General features: G+C 41.5%; 1 protein-coding gene across 2 annotated transcripts in view; it reads left to right on the forward strand.

The window, feature by feature from the left end:
• The window catches only part of SLC22A3 (solute carrier family 22 member 3), an 88373-nt gene that overhangs the window by 56356 nt on the left and 14630 nt on the right, over window positions 1-17387 (forward strand). The window lies entirely within an intron of this gene.

A 17387-nucleotide genomic window follows, 5' to 3' on the forward strand; every position in this document is an offset into this window, starting at 1 on the left:
AACTCAGAACCAGGCACTGCCCAAGGGTTGCTCCAGTCCAGTTACTGTGTCAAGTGCCAGAAAGATGTGAGTCTAGAAACTAGTGAAGGATATTGGACAGAAAGTCACTGGAGACTCATACAGTGCTTTCCCTTTAATAGGATTAAATCTTCATTCTTTGACCTCACACAGAATTAATGGTGCCAATCCTACTGGTAAAACCATCGTCGTTGAAAATGACATATAGAAATTAGTACTGTCTCATTCATGCTACCACATTAGCTTTCATTTAGCTTTTCATTTTTATTCTTGAATGGATAAGAAATGGCAGGACATGGGGTGCCTGGGTGGCTCAGTTGGGTAAGTGCCTGACTCTTGATTTTAGCTCAGGTCATGCATGAGCTTAGGGTTGTGAGATCAAGCCCCATGTCAGGCTCTGTACTCAGCATGGAGTGCTTGGGATTCTCTCTCTCCTTCTCTTCTCCCTCTGCCCCTCCCCCGACTCATGCCCTTGCTCACTTGTTTTCTTTCCTTCTTTTCTTTTTTTTAAAGATTCATTTATTAATTCATGAGAGAGAGAGAGAGAGGCAGAGACACAGGCAGAGAAAGAAGCAGACTCCATGCAGGGAGCCCAATGTGGGACTCGATCCCAGGACTCCAGGATCACATCCGGGGCTGAAGGCAGGCACCCAACCACTGAGCCACCCAGGTGTCCCTCTCCTTTTTTTCATAAATAAATAAACAAGTAGATAAATAAATAAAATCTTTAAGAAAAATGACAGGACACCTCATACAGCTAAAACAGACCTTTGGAGCTCAGAGTTAATTTAATAGTACTCTATCTAAATATATTTTCACAGATTGCCTGAGTTCTACAAGTAGCCTATGTTTAAATGGATTATCTATTTAGTTCCCATATCTTTTTTTTAATGATATAATATTGCATGGAAAGGAAAGATAGTGCTTGAAGAAAAATATTGCATGAAAAGGGAAATAATGCTACAACTAAAAAGCCATAAGAACAGTACTGATGGACCTTTGAATGCAGGGTGAGCTCCTTCCCCAAGCTGGTGATAAATAGTAAGTTCCTTCCACTAAAGGAAATTCCGCCTGAAATCTTCCAGGTCAGTGGACTCTCATTTAACCCATACAAATATTGAGGGGAGGATGTTCTGGAGCGTCATATGGCTTTAATTGAACTCAGAATCCAAGTGACCTATCTCTTGTGGAATGAGCTTACAGCCTTGGAGCGGGTGAGGCAGATTTTCAGGACACCTCTCCAAAGAGCAGCATCTTGAGTGAGGAACCCTGGAGAGACAGAGCCTTCCTCTTCTCCCAGACCCTCACAACCCACCTTCCAGAGCCCTTCTTAAAATAACTTGGCCATATACCTTTCATTGAAATACAAGTTAAAGCTTGAAAAACATCCATCAGAAGTGTGAGAGGAAAGCACGCAGCGTTACTATTACATGCACTCCAAGTGTTCCATCCCACCCGTCAGTCCTGGTGTCTGATGACCTGTCACTCACGGGTAATGAGATCTACAGAACCCAGGACATTGGACTCAGGCAGTGACCTACAGGGTGATCAGCTTCCCTCATTTGCCCAGAACTGGGGGGATTCTGAGGATGTAGGAGTTGCAGAGCTGAATTTCAGAAAGTCTCAGGCAAACTGGGACAAGCAGGTCAGTCTTCACTTTCCTGACCATGCTCAGAGGAAGACACAGAGGTTTACATTTGTGAACTCCACATTTGTCTGCCTGCCCGTGGATCCTGATACCTCTGAGGGATTCCTGGCCCCACTAGAAGTTGGGCTCTGTTTGCTTGCTGGATTGGTCCCAAAGTCTGAGGCAGGCTGCTGCACCCTGGGGCCTCTCTCTTCCTAGCCCCTTCTTCAGTCTTAACTTTTACAGCCTTTATTTGAAGTTCCAACATGAAATGGCATTCCTTTTTTTTTTTTTTTTAAATAAGATTGACATTTGATAAGTATACAAAAAGCACACATTTGATTTATTCAACTGGCTCACTCCCCAGCTTTATTCCAGTTCTTAATCTGGTCTTGAATCCTAGCCTGTTTGACTGAGGCCCTGCCCCCTGCTTCATTTCTGTCCTTTCTCCTGAAAATAGGATCCCACTGCTTATACCTTCACTCATCTGCTGGCTGAAAGCTAGATGCTACGTTCTCTTGATGATTGGTACCTGCTCTTTCTACAGACTGCTGCTCCTAAGAACCCCTTCTCCAGATGCATCCCAGACCACAGACAGCGGTGCTGGCCTGTGGACAACCCACGAGCACCCTCCCCTGCACTGGCCTCTCCACCTGCAGGTCCTGGTCCCATTCGTGGCCAGGTGCAGAGCACCGGCCCCTTCCATTCACACTTGACCTGCTCTCCCTACTGCTGAGATTCCAGCAAACCTTCCAGACAAGGCTTTATGGATGATGACACTGAGGGAGAGCTCCAAGCTTTACCTAGTGACATTCAGAGTCATTTCAACTACTCATTCGTTAGTTACATAACCTAGGAATCATGGACTCCTTCCTTTTTCCTTCTCAAAGGCTGATCCTTGCCCTAAAGAGCAGTGGTCCTCCCCTTCCAGCCCCAGCACCCTGTGGGATGCAGGGCAGCATTTGCCTCTTTCTGCTTAGCCCAAGCCCTGGTGGCATTACAAACAAAATTAATTAAAATATAAAACAAAATGAATAACCCACACAGACTTGTCCTGTTCTGTTAATATTGGTAGCTCTCTTTTGTGGGCATTGTGAAAATGCCTAATTCAATTATTTTAATTCTAGGTCTCCCTCTAATAGAATAGGGGAGTGGGATTGCGTTTTCTTTTTCTTTTTCGAGCATTTGCCAAGGAAATGGCCCTCTAATACCGCCTTTGAAATGTTCATGCTCTATCTGTGTGAGAGAGAAAGATGGTTGGCTTTTCCAAGTGTTTTGTTCCTGTGCCATTTGGCCCATTCTTGTGTTTTTGGCAAAATCAGTTTCTGCAATCCAAATTGCTGTGCTTCCCTGCTGTGAATAAATGAGAAAATACTAGCTCTTTGTGAAAGCGTTCCCCGCTGCGGAGGCAATGATGGGTACAATGTCCAGAACCCTGCGTATCCAGCTCCCTGGCAGGAATTCCAGGGCGTTATTCCTAATCCAGAGCTGTTGTTACCATGACAATACTGCTTAGTAGATCTTCGTTTCGTCCCACTAGGAAAATTGCCCTGTTTATGAAATAATCCTAAGAAAAAGAGATGCAGTCTGGGGAGCAGGTGAAATCATTTAAATTTTATGGGGCCAACTTGATTGCTGGTGTACACAGATGTGCTTCTTTGCAGACACACAGCAGGAAATTGTGCTGAATAGTAAAGGAGAAAACACACTAAGATGCATTTGTTTGTATCCTTCGAGGTCCCCATCCAGGAAGACAAAGATATCAGGTGCTAGATTTTTCAGGAATAAATCCTCCCTTTCCCGAGATGGCACCCAGATGGCCGGATGAAGAAGGCTGGTTGTGTTGCCATAGCAATACTTTTTCACGTGGGTGCAGATGCAAAGGGGCCTAGGTTCACACACAATCCAGAGATAGCTAGATTTCTTGTTTTGGAACAAATAACATAGACCTGTGCTGTTTTTTTTATTTTCTTTGAATTTGGTGCTGTTGACAGAGGACCTGAGGGAGAAGCAGCGGTCCTTCTCCACGTGGTGAATGCATCCTTCTTAAGGAGGCTGGATAAAGGAGGACTTAGAGAGTAGAGAAGCCTTTACGTCCTTCCCAGGAGAGGGATATGGGAATGCTGGGAGAAATGGCCAGAACCATTTTTCTGCTAGAGGAAACTTTTCTCTTAAAAGCAAAACTTTGTCACTTCCCTTGTAATGGGCAGAGAGGGTGACCAGATAGAAAACCTTGATGAGCAGCATTGCTAACCCACTCCTGTCATCCAGTAGCTGTAACTTCAGCCCTACAGTTGATAGGATAATCCATATGACAGCCTGTCCCAATGGGCCACAGATCCTTACAAAAGTCCTCAAACCATTTGCAACCAAACCTTGTCTGTAGAGTGAATTAATACATCTTGGGTAAATAGGTACTATTTTTTTCAGAATGAAGGTAGATGCGATTGTTGTTAATAATAACTAATGAGTTGGGATGCCTGGGTGGTTCAGCAGTTGAGTGTCTGCCTTCAACTCAGGGCATGATCCTAAGTCCTGGGATCAAGTCCCACATGGGGCTCCCTGTGGGCAGTCTGCTCCTCCCTCTGCCTCTGTCTCTGCCTCTCTTTCTGTGTCTCTCATGAATAAATAGGAATCTTTTAAAAAAATAACTAATGAGTTGAAAGGTTTTACTAAGTTCATAGTAAATTTATATCATTACGTGGTCCCAATGAACAGAAATTAAAAGCTCAATTCCTATCATGTGAGCAACTGTTATATTCTTTGACATTAACCAGAAGCCCTCATACTTGAGAAGGATAAGAGTCACTGATCTGTCAGCACTTGTAGGGTTAGTCTCCATCTGTTGAACAACTATTGCCTGAGTTACCACAGCTACAGTTGTATGATGTTCTCAGGAAAAGCTGAAGGACCTCTTCACAAACAAACAATTCTTGACAACTTCCAAGATTCATTCATTTTTTTGATTCAATAAGGTGAACTCCCTTTCATTATATTTTGCTCTTTCACTGACATTATGGACAAGTTCTACATGTCAAGTAGGAAGAGTCAAGTGACTTAGTGTACAGTGGCCTTACTACTTCTTGAAGGTGAATTCTTGTTTTCTTTCCTGCTTACATTTCAGAACCAACATGCCACTAAGTTTAGATCTTGAGGAAGACTGGGGAAGGCTTATTGAGTGAATGCTTGCATGATTATTTTTATGGCACAGAGTGCAATAGAGTTTAAGTGCTTACCCTCATGTTTTGATCATTATGTGCATTCTTCAGGCTTAAGTAGTTGTCTTTGAGTCCTTAGACAAGTTTTACTAAAAATAATTGAAGTATTTACTCTGCCATTTATGACAGTTCACGTGCTGTATTTATTATGCAGGCTGCTCTAAAATTAGCAGGGGACGGACTTTGATGGTAGTTGAGTGAACTAGAGGATCTACTTCAGGTAGTTTGTTTGTTTGTCTGTTTGTTTGTTTGTTTGTTTGTTTGTTTTTTACCATATTCTTTCTTTCCGAGTTCTGTAAACTATTTTGTAGGCTTTGTTGACTAAAAATAACCAGCTTCTTAAATCACTGATCATTTCAGTGAAAATATTTTTCACATTACAAAATGAGTCACAGAATATTGTATTTGGTGGTCATATGTTTAGAAAAATCATTTAAGGTTAATTGAAAGGTGTTACTAAGCTGGCCCAGAAACAAAAGGGCATTGACTCACCTGTGTAGCAGGGGCTCATTTTCATTTGTAGATGCATTAGTTAGCAAATAGTTACTGAGTGCTGTGTTCAAAACATCTGCTTTTTAAACAACCTCTGTATTACATTCACTTTCAAAAATGTCTCTTGAAAGGAAGACAAACTATGAGAGACTCCTGACTCAGAAACAAAGGGTTTCTGAAGGGGAGGTGGTAGGGGGTTGAGGTAACTGGGTGACAGGCATTAAGGAGGGCACACGATGAGACGAGCACTGGGTGTTATACTATATGTTGGAAAATTGAATTTAAATAAAATTTTTTAAAAATTAAAAAACTTGGGATCCCTGGGTGGCGCAGCGGTTTGGCGCCTGCCTTTGGCCCAGGGCGCGATCCTGGAGACCCAGGATCGAATCCCACATCAGGCTCCCACATCAGGCTCCCGGTGCATGGAGCCTGCTTCTCCCTCTGCCTATGTCTCTGCCTCTCTCTCTCTCTCTGTGACTATCATAAATAAATAAAAATTAAAAAAAAAAATTAAAAAACTTTTAAAAATGTCTCTTGACATACATTTAAGATGCTTTGTATTTTTCTTTTGCTTTTTTGAGCTGTTTTCAGTTTTTTCTACTTGTTCCCTGACTGTTCAACTGTACTCACTTTCATCATATAGAAAATAACTAAATCTGGGTTCTTACCATTTAAAGTTGAAGAACAGCGTAGATCTCATGTACATTGTTTGAAAACCATTTCAGTGTGTTTTTGTTTTCATTGCATTTGTTTATAAGTAGAAAGTTATTCTAATTGGGCCTCAATCAGTTCATATGTTAATGATGAAAACCTATATATTTGTTGGAATATAATAAAGCAGCCCATAGTTCAAAATTAGGGTAAATAGTGAACAAAATCTAACATTAATGCACGTTATCATGGTCCAGAGTCAAGCCATGAGACTGAACATGCTTCACTATAAAACCTCCAGAAACAGAATTCCAGAGATGGTGTGTCCCCTGCTCATGGCTCGTACATAGAAACATCTCACCTCTCTCTAAGATTGTTCTGTATTGAACAATAAAGGACATACCAATGATCAATAAGTAACTGTTTGCAAAAATATTTTGCAGATCAAGAAGAGGGAGCAGCTTGCAAATTCTAGAATGCACCAAGGATTGTGATATTTATTGAGGTGCATTTCAACTAGTCTTTTAACTGTTGAGTTATACTTAACTTTCATCAGAGAAGTTCCTCAGCATTCCCCAATGCAAGCAGATAAACAGGAAACTAAGGGTTTTCTGAGATATAGAAGGAAGGCAAAATTTGGATATTTGGCAAATGTGGAAGCTCTGAAAATGGACAAAATTCTAAGATGGCCTCCACGTGACTCTGCTGGAGGTTGTTTTGGTTATTGTCATTTCTCTGAGTGCAGAGCTGACTTAACCACCACTCTGTGTCCATTGCACAGCCACAACTGGGTGGTGCAAGGCCCCTCTGGTGCTTCATTTTTCTCCCCCTTCCTCCTCTCTCCCCACATCCCCTCTCAACAGGTTTCCCAACAGAGTGTGGTGGATTTATGCCCTTTGATATTTATGCGCCCTTATAAAATAAAGTTGTTGTATGTGTGTGTTTGCGTAACATAAATGGAATTGTGCCGCTCTAGATTTTGCTTTATTACATTTTCATGCAGCAATATGTTTTAAAACATATGGATCCAATTAGATCCAATCAGAATACCTTTCTACCATCTTGCTCCCATGTGATTGCTGTGTGGTTTTCATCAGTGCCATCTGCTGTGTTTCATGTCTCCATCCTTCTAGTGACAAGCACCTGGATTATTTCCAATCATTGTCATATATGTCCCCTTGGAACCTTTGTGAGGTTCCTCATGGAGTCAAATACCTAGAAGTGAAACTTCTGGGTCCTGGGATGCATGCAGGCTAGTGCCCTGAATAATGGCAGGTTGCTTTCTGTGTACACCCACTGAGTATCCTGTTTGTCCACATACACATTTGGTATTTTCCAATCTTCTAATTGGGCCAGCCTCCTGAATGTTTTAAGTTGCATGCCTCTGATTACTAATGAGATTCAGCATATCTTCATGCATCTTACTTTGTTGTTTGGGTACCTTCTCTGTGGATTGCCTTGCCATATCCGTGCCTGTGTGTATTTGATTTTCTGGTATTTGTTTCCTTCAATTTATAGAATCTCCTTTTATGTTTTGAATACCACCTCCTTATTGGTTGTAGATATTGCAAGTACATTCTCCTCAGCGTTTTAACTCCTCTTGGACTCTGCCTATTTTTTTCTTTATTGAACAAGAATTCTTAAAGCCTTAAACTTATTTGATACAGGCAAATCAGTGTATATTTTTGCCTATTGATCGTAATGTGGGTTTTGTTTAAGAAACATTTTCTACCTCCAAGGGCCACAAAGATATTTCCCTATTAGCTTAGGGCTTAGCTATCACAGTCATGACCAAATTCATTGGGAACCCACCACCATTCCAACTGGAAAGCAGGGATCCAACCTGATTTGTTTTAATGCTGAGTCAGTTATTTTTTTTAAGATTTTATTTATCTATTCATGAGAGACACATACACAGAGAGAGGCAGAGACACAGGCAGAAGGAGAGCAGACTCCATGCAGGGAGCCTGACAAGCGACTTGATCCCAGGACTCCAGGATCACGCCCTGGGCTGCAGGCGGCGCTAAAACGCTGAGCCACCGGGGCTGCCGGCTGAGTCAGTTTTGTTTTGTTTTGTTTTGTTTTGTTTTGTTTTGTTTTGTTTTTGAGCTCCGGCTAATAAGCAGATTCATCAATTATCAAGTTCTTGTTTCAGAGTCTGAATTAGTTTACAACATAAAAGCTGCCTACTGCTTTTAAGGAACCCAATAACTAGTAACTTAAATACAGGCTTCTGTGCTGCAGACCTGAGCTATGTAACCGGCAGGTTGCAAGTGTTATTAGTGACAGTAGCACTCTTGCAAAGCTCCGTATGGATGAAGAGATAAATGGGTAATAACAGCATTTAGATCCCAGATTCATATACGGCTACCAGTCATCTTCATATTCTTGTCACTTTGTGAGTAAATGTCTCAAAGATTTATCCTTCTCTAAAGCACATTTTATGATTCCATCCATCCCTGGCATGAGGTAGAAGTACTCTTCAAAACCCGAACACTAGTAATGCAGAGGCAGAAGTGTTGATTGTTCCTCCAAATACTTCTTATTTCTTTAAATAATGAGGTTTGCTCTCTGTGACAATAATGCCTGCCCTCTGTACCTCTTAAAAGGAGTGAAATGTATGAACACAGCTCATAAAAATGTAAAGACATCATGATTTTTAGACCCACCAACACCTCCATGAGCTCCACCTGGGGCTGAAATTTGATTTGTTAACTTTTTTCTTTACCTGGCTGGCTACATCAGCTCTTAGCCTTCCACAGGATGGTAAGTTCTACCCAGGGCTTGCTCTGCTTCAGTGTTGTTATACCTTTATGGTTTATTTCTGTGATAAATTGGTTAGCGCCTAGGAATTGAAAATGCAGAAGAAACAGTCCTCATTTCTTTTTAGGAGTTTTAGTGGTGTGATTTTGTCCAAAAGGAGTTATTGGTTATATGTAACAAAATCATAAAAAATGCAATTTTTCCAAATTTAAATTGAATGGTCTAAGTTTAATCACTTCAAAATAGAAATTTGGTTCTTAGAATAATAAATTCTGATCAAGAGGAGATGTGGACCAGAAGTTTTTTGGGTAAATTGGAGAAATCCACAGACTCTTTGTCACTCAGGATAAGCCAGGTGTGTGTGTGTGTGTGTGTGTGTGTAACAAATACTACCAAAATCTACTTGAAAGACACCTGTCGGGAGATGCCTGGGTGGCTCAGTGGTTGAGCATCTGCCTTTGGCTCAGGGTATGTTCCCAGAGTCCCGGGATCAAGTCCTGCATGGGGCTCCCTGCATGGAGCCTGCTTCTCCCTCTGCCTGTGTCTCTGCTCTCGCTCTGTGTGTCTCTCATGAATAAATAAAATCTTAAAGAAAAGAAAAGAAAAAAAAGAAAGGCACCTGCCATAGGTCCACTGGGGGCTCCTCTCCTTGGAGCAGGGTCCTCGCCCTATAATCCAGGGTGTCCTAGCAGCCACTGCTAGGACCATCAGAGAAAAGAGAGAATTCTAGGGGGTCTTGCTCCAAAAATGAAATGCTCACAAGTCCTCAGCACATTTGGATAGTGGCCCCACCCAATCACAAGGGGCCAAGGAGTGCAGTCTTATCATGTCCCCAGAATGGGGTAGGGAGAGAGTTAGGGAAGTAAAAATATTTGGCAAACAATGCCAGTGAGTGCCACCCCATAGACCTCTTTTAAAAGAGGACAAAGGATTAAGAATACAGAATTCAATCTGAGAAACACCCAGTCAAGAAGGTAAATGCTTTTCAATTCAAATTAATTGTTATACAAAGTAGGTTTCACCTTTATCACTGGTAAAGAAAAAATAATTCGGTCAAAGCGTAAACACAATTTTGAAAGTTGTTGCGGAAAGTGGAAATTATGAAGACCCATTTCCTATCAGAGACAGCCCAGCTGTAGGGGAGCAAAAGGCCATGGAGGCAGTGGTAGGGTGGCCAGGCCCCACCTCGGGCACAGCCAGTAGGCCGGGGGCCAGTTCAGGGCAGGGATTCAGACAAATGTCAGGTGGATGGGGAGCACCTGGGGGGCTAGGCAGGGACCCCACCCCAGCTTGGGGAGAGGCTGGGAAGGGTGGAAGGAGAGAGAAGAGGTGAAGGACAGAGTCCCCTGGCACAGATACAGGAGGCCACTGCCACCAACTTGCAGGCTGTCTGAGAACACTGCCCTGGACTTGCCCCATCACCATGGCTCTAGGTACTTGTGTGACGGAGCCTGATGTCACCTGGCTGTCCTTGGCCTGCACAGGAAGGACTGCCAACCCAGCAGAGGGGTGGGAGCGTGCCTTATGCTCACAAGCCCAGGCAGAAAGACACCTGGCAGCAATCCAACTGGGCAAAGTTGCCTTTTTACTGGAATCCTGCAAATACCTGAATGCCTGGGAAAGACAGCTGACATGGGCAACAGCTAACAGAACCTAGTGGCCAACATCCCCGAGCTGGTGAGGAGAAAGCCCATCTTGTGAGTTTATATCCTGATACTATCATGCTAAAGACTGTGTTATTAAAACCAGTTTTGAAGCATCCAGAAGACTAAAAAGCAATGATGATAAGAATACTAATGAGTGGAAGAAGCATGTGGTTTGGGCTTTTATTTGTGACATATCAGATGATTTGCTTTAATCCACTCATTATTTTGTCCCCCCCCCCCTTTTAAAAAAAATCCTTGGCTACCTACTGACTTACAGATAATTTGCATATTCACAGCATGAAAAATGTTGCGTATCTGAGCATGCTGCTGTAATGTAAGACTTCGGACGTCCTTTAAGATGAGATATTTGGAACTTTTCTTTTTCAGTAATGGTCGCTGACATTTATCAGTGCTGTTGGAGGGTTCTCTGACATGTGTTATTCAGTCCCCTCATGGCACATTTTGGTGTCCCCACTCCCGCCGCTGCCAAGTTCTGAGACTTTAGGGTTAGAGCTTTAGATCTGGAAGTGCTTTTTCTTCTTTCTGTCTCTTCCTCTTGCTTTAATGCCCCCCCCCAAAAAAACCACCTCTCTCAGTTTGTTTTTAAGAAATGAAGAAATGTTCCAACACGTGACCCACAGCTGCAACCCGTTAACCTTTGCTAATATTAAGTCTGCACTTTGGATCCCTCCTGGGACCTCGAGATAGATGCACTTTTGCTGTTCTAGGCAGCGTGCCCGCCTGGGGAGGGGCCGGGAGGGATGCTCTCCAGCCAGACTTGAACAAATGGAACAAATGTCTTCTCTGCAGAGCATCCTAACAGAATACCTGGCTGGGGCGAGGTGCTCTGGACCCACTCTGTCCAATGCAGTAGCCACTAGCCATGTGTGGCCATGGAGCCTTGAAATGTGCCTAGTCTGAACTGAAATGAGCTGTAAGAGCAGACTGCATATTGGATTCCAGAGAGCATGTAAAAGATCTCATGAACAGTTACATGTTAATTATTGTTGAAATAGTAATATTTTGGAGATTGGATTCAATGGAACATTTTATTAAAATTCATTTTGCCTGTTTATTTTTACCCTCTTCAATGTGGCTTCTGGAAAATTTAAACTGAACTGTGTAACTTACACTGTATTTTTATTGGACAGCACTGGTCTAGGTGACTGAGATTTGTTTTTAACTACTTTACTAAGCAGCAAATACCATAATTTTAATACGGACTTTTTTTTTTAATATGAACTCCATATGGTAGATATTTAATCTACTCTTATTTCAAAGTATAATGAGGTTTTGAACAATTTCCAAAGCACTATGGGTTATTTGACAAATTCTCTTTTATGGATACCGAGTAGCGCTATTGCCACCGAGAAGCTGGCCTAGGCTTTATAATGTGAAACACTTACCCTTGGACCATCTGGTGCTGTTCCATATGGGGCATCTAGGATGTGGTGGGGTGGGGTCATGGGTACTGAGCAGCCACCAGGAGACTTCCTCCCTCCTATCCATGTCCTTCAGCCCCTAATGCTTGTATGAAAGACCTGCAGTTAATCAAACTTTGAGGATGGGCCTTGATCTTCCAAATCCATGAGCCCCAAGTCCGCAGGGAATATTTTATTCTCACTGGTTTCTGGAAGGTTAAAAACTTCTAGAGAACAGAGCTGTAGGGACCTGATGAAACTGACTACATCACAAGGTTGGACTCAAGAACAGCAATGTCCCTTTCCATCAATGGCTTTGCTTTTCCTTGTGAAATATATTAACAGATGAAAACTCCACCTCTTGAGAACAACCAGATGAAACTGCAAGGCTATAGATGCAGCCCCCTGCCTTCATCCCCCCTCTCCCCACTGCCCTGGCAGGCCCCATGGAATATAGTCTCTCTGAGGCCTGAGGGACTCATATTATGTCTCAGCTTGGGAAGAGCAAACACTAGGAGTCCGCTTGAGGCAGGACAATTCATTGACCATCACTGCCCCTCACACTAGTCCCCTTGGATGTTGTAAAAAAGGAAGGTTCTGATTCCCTAATCTGGGCTAGGGTCTATTTAACAAGTTCTTGGGTGATGGCCACACTGCTAATTCACGGACTTTGAGGAGCACGTTCACTAAGTGTCATTAGCTTGCATGTACATTCACAAAAAATCCAGCCCATGGCCCAGGAGATCAACAGTGCCAACTTGACGTTAAATATACCTGGTATACTTTAAAAAACCCAGTATAAAAAGAAATCCATGCCTTAAAACAAAACAAAACGAAAGGTACAATGAACATTCTTCTCTTTACAAAGGGGTTCATGTCAGGGTACCTTTAAAAGCATCTCCCCTTAGGCATGAGAACTTCAGCTACAGTTTACTAACTGGAAAGAAAAAAATGCCAAGTGAATCAGCATCTGGAAATAAAATATCTCTGAAATGATATAAAAAAGCAATAGTAATGCTGACCGCTTCCCTTACTGAACTTCTGTGTGTGTCAGGTGTGCGTGTGGACGCATAGGGGTTAGCCAGTGGAATCTTCGGAGTATGAGTGTCGCTATCCTCATGCTCCTGATGAGAGAAGTAGGGTTCACAGAGTTAGGTCACATGCCAGTAAGAAAACATTCTGAGCAAAACCCAGTGACTCTGGCCTGATCCTGGCCACTTGTCCTTCTTGACCAAGAAACCAATCCCACATCAGGGGAGCCTTGGAACATCATATTTAGAACAGATTGTAATTTATAATGTCTTTCTCTTCCTTGGCAATTTAAGTTAAAATGTCAACTTGAAAAAAAAAGGGTTTCAGAAAGCCCCAGGACGAATGGCACATGTGGCTAGATTAATCACAGGAAGATGAACAAAGTATGCTTTCAACATAGGCTACATCACTGTTAATGGAACATAAAAATCTTGGAAAAGCTATAAGACCATTAAGAGATAGTTAAAACAAATAGCAATCAGCTCAGTAGATAAACAAACACCAATGTGTGCAGCTTACCTGTGAGCAACACCTCTTCCTGCGAGTGACGTTACTAGGCAACAAAACTCCAAACACGCAGATGTTGCCATGAGCCTTTCTCAACTTCCTTTGCTCCAAATTGGAGCAGTCAGACACCATTTGGATGACATAAACATATGACAAAATATCATACCAGAGTAGATACAAAAGACTACATTCCATATGGTTCCATTTATATGATATTCTAGAAAAGGCAAAATTCTAATGAGAAAAAGCAGATGAGGGATTTCCAGGGGCTAATAACAGGGGAGGGGATGATGGTAGAGTCAGGAGGAAACTTCATGAGGGTAGTGAAGACGATCCGTAACATGATGGTGGTGGTGGTGATTCAAAGACTCGAGACATCAGAAAAGGAAACAGAACATGAGAGACTCCTAACTCTGGGAAACGAACTAGGGGTGGTGGAAGGGGAGGTGGGCGGGGGGTGGGGGTGACTGGGTCAGGCACTGAGGGGGCACTTGACGGGATGAGCACTGGGTGTTATTCTGTATGTTGGCAAATTGAACACCAATAAAAAATAAATTTATTATTAAAAAAACAAAGACTCTAGACACTAGTCAGAATTCACTGAAGCGTATATTTGAAATTGCTGAATTTTACTGTATGAAAGTTATATCACAGTAAAGCAAATTGAAGTATGTATATATAAGAACCTGCACAGCCTCTCTGCTTTTCTGTATCTGACTCAGAGTAAGCGAAATTTGGTAACCCTCTGGCAACAGAAAATAAACACAGCTTAATTTCAAAATACAGAGCTAGAAGTTGTTGTAAAAGAATAATAGCTTCAGCAGCCACTGCACGAGTTGCCAAGACTTTACTGGATGCATTCCATCTCAAGATATGGCGTTTAGTCTCTCAAGGTCTTTGGACACCCAGAAAGTGGGTCGTCTTTCAGAATATCTGCGTCACTGTGGAGAACATGTCACTAAATCAAGAAACCAGCTGGATTTATTCTTAAATTGGCAAAAATACATACTTACTGGGAAGTACTATTAATCCTTTCACTCACTGGACAGGGAAGATTGGTTTTAGGTGTTGATTACCTTTGGTTCTGTTGGTACTTTATATTCTTTTGGAGGAGGGGATGTATTCGGCATTAAACTTGTGCTTTGGGAAAGCAGAGATTATGTGACTGCTTGATTCTGAAGCTTAAAAGTGTGAAATTAAGACTAATAGCAAATATTTTTACTGAGTAAGTTGGAACACTCAAGCAATTATTTTAATTAAAACAAAATTATTTTGCCTAAAATATTCAATTATTAGTGCCAAAGCATTGTTCTGGATTGAATTCTCCAGATAATTCTGCTTTTGGCAACAAGTTATAGAAAACCAACTTAAAATGGGCTTATACAATAAGCCCATTTCCTGGCTCATGTATCTGGAATTCTAGAGTTCTAGCAGCAGTTGGGGTTGGCTAGACCTGAGTTTCAAGAATCCCATGGAGCCATGGTTCCCTCCATCTCTACTCTGCTGACAGGGTGGCTTCAGTTTCATATTGGTTCCCTCCTGGGTATAGGATAGCTGCTAAGTTCTACTTGAGCCTACCTTTTTTTCATTAATTCCCTGAGGGGAGAGAGAGATTCCTTCAGGAACCTCTGACTTAAGGTCAGTGAAGGACTTTCTCAAGACCATTTCTCATTGGCTCAAATTGGATCACATGCCCAGTCACTGGCAGGAGGTCTCCCCTACAACTGGAAGCAGAATCAGCGCCCATGAGAATGGGAATTGATGATGTGGGGGGAGGGGTGTGTCTCTGAAGGAGGGGGAGCAGTGGGGGCTCTATTAAGAATGAGAAAATGTGAATGACATGGAGCCAACACAAAATAGGTACTGTAGGGTCGAATTTAAATCCATTACTTTAAAGGTAACCTGTATTTCTTCTTATTAAGAAAAATTCTCTAGGCTTAAATTTTAATTTTAAGAGAATACTTATAGCAAAAAGGAAGAAAGTAAAACCACTGTAATCCCACTACCCTATGAGAACTATTGATACAAGAATATTTTTAAACATTAAAATAAATATTATACTCTGCATACTGCAGGCACAGTAGAGCATAATGGTTAGCAATATACAGACTTAGGTGTTAGCCCCTCCATTCATCTACTTACTGTCTGTGTGTCCTCGATGGGTAAGCTACTTATCTTTCCTGTGCTTCAACTTCTCTCTGTGATGGATATAAGAATAATATTTATAAGGTCCAACAGCACTAACCCTCTAGTTCAGAGGTCAGCAATCTATAGCCTGCCGGCCAGACCTGCCTTACTGCCCGTTTTTATAGACAAAGTTTTATTGGAATCCATCCATAGTCATCCATTTATGTATCCATCTATGGATGCTTTCAGACTATAATGGCAAAGTTAAGTATCTCTAACAGAGACGATATTACCCACAAGACTAAATTACTTATAATCTGGCCCTTTGCAGAGAAAGTTTGCCAACCTCTGGTCAGACCAACAGACCTCTCTTGTCTTGTCAAAATCTAGCATGTCAAAAAATTTAAAAAAAAAAACTAACATGTCATATTTCTGTGGTTATGTGGTAACTTAACCAGTCTGGAGATATGATCAAGAAAAAATGACATCTGTAGAGCTAACATGAAAGCAAGAGATGCTCAGTTATTTTATCAGTTAGAGATAGTTAAGGACTGTGAGTAATTTAAAAATCTATACAGGTATTTAAATGTCAAATTTTCCTGAATTGACCAGAGATCTTGAAATATATGATACATGATCTCCCTTGAACTCTGAGGTGTTGACATTGGGACATGAATGAAAGCACCTTTGTACAGAGTCTTATCTAGCCGATAGAAGTCATAGCTATGGAGAGAAGATAAGACTGAAGAGGGAATGAAAGAGAAGCTATAACAAATTATTGCAAATATTGCTTTAGAAAAGAAAAGATTGTCACCATCTGTGTGCTCTGAGGGAGCAGTGGTACAGATGTGTGGATGGGAAGAGCAAACAGGGACTCCCCAGAGAAAAGGGAGTAGTCTGAATGAGCACAGCCAAGCTGATGCAAGTCTGAGCTGTGGAAGACCGCTAAGTGTAAAGAAAAGAGTCATTGGAAAAAGTGATACATCCGTGGAGGGCAACTGCCCTCATAGTATGGGGTAGTTTTGGTCTTGAGTATAAAGATATTCAAGCTCTAAATTATTTTAGTCAAACTAACTTTTCCATAAAATAGTATTTTAACTAAAGGTTAGATTTTTGGTCAAGTGTGTAATGTCCTTCCTTAAAAATGGAGCGACCATCAACTACAAAGTTTTCTAAAATAAAAATCCTTTGATACATTCAGTGGTGCAATGTGAGCATTAAAATAAAGGATCTCCATCAACTACCTGATTTCAAATCCTGGCTCAACCACTTTCCCTCTAATCCTTGAGGTCCAAAGCCTTGTTTTTCTTATTTATAAAACAGTATTGATAAAAGTAGTAACTTTAGAGTTTTGATGAGAATCAAATGAAATAGTAATATGTGTTTTGGTATAGAAGAAATACAGTATTAGAATGACATAGAAAGAGAAAGTCATCCAAAAACATTGATTTTGCAGTCTTCTTTTGCTTGTGTGTGACTTTCCTAGGAGCTGGCATAGACAGGAGACATCAAGCTTTGTTTGACTCATCAAGTGTAAAGCTTAGCCTCTGTGACTGACAAAGTGCCTGCTGCTCGGTTTCCTTTGCAGTGCCTTATACATTGCAGGCAAACAGCAATATTTATTTCATATAATTAAAGAAAAGACCATCTTCTTGGATGGCCAAATGGAGATGAGCTGAATTTTCCTGGGTCAGAAAGATGCTAGACTCCAGTAAATGGAAGCAAACTGATACCTTGGGTGCTGTGGGTGCTGTGCTTGTTCTTGAATTTAAGATACTCTCATTTGCTAACATAAGGTTGATAATTTAATTTTTAAAAATGTTCATTTGGATCCCACCTGCTTTTGCCCCTTTTACATTTATTTTCTCCAATTCAATAAATGCAC

Source organism: Canis lupus, chromosome 1 (assembly GCF_003254725.2).
Source record: "Canis lupus dingo isolate Sandy chromosome 1, ASM325472v2, whole genome shotgun sequence".
NCBI classification, from domain to species: domain Eukaryota; kingdom Metazoa; phylum Chordata; class Mammalia; order Carnivora; family Canidae; genus Canis; species Canis lupus.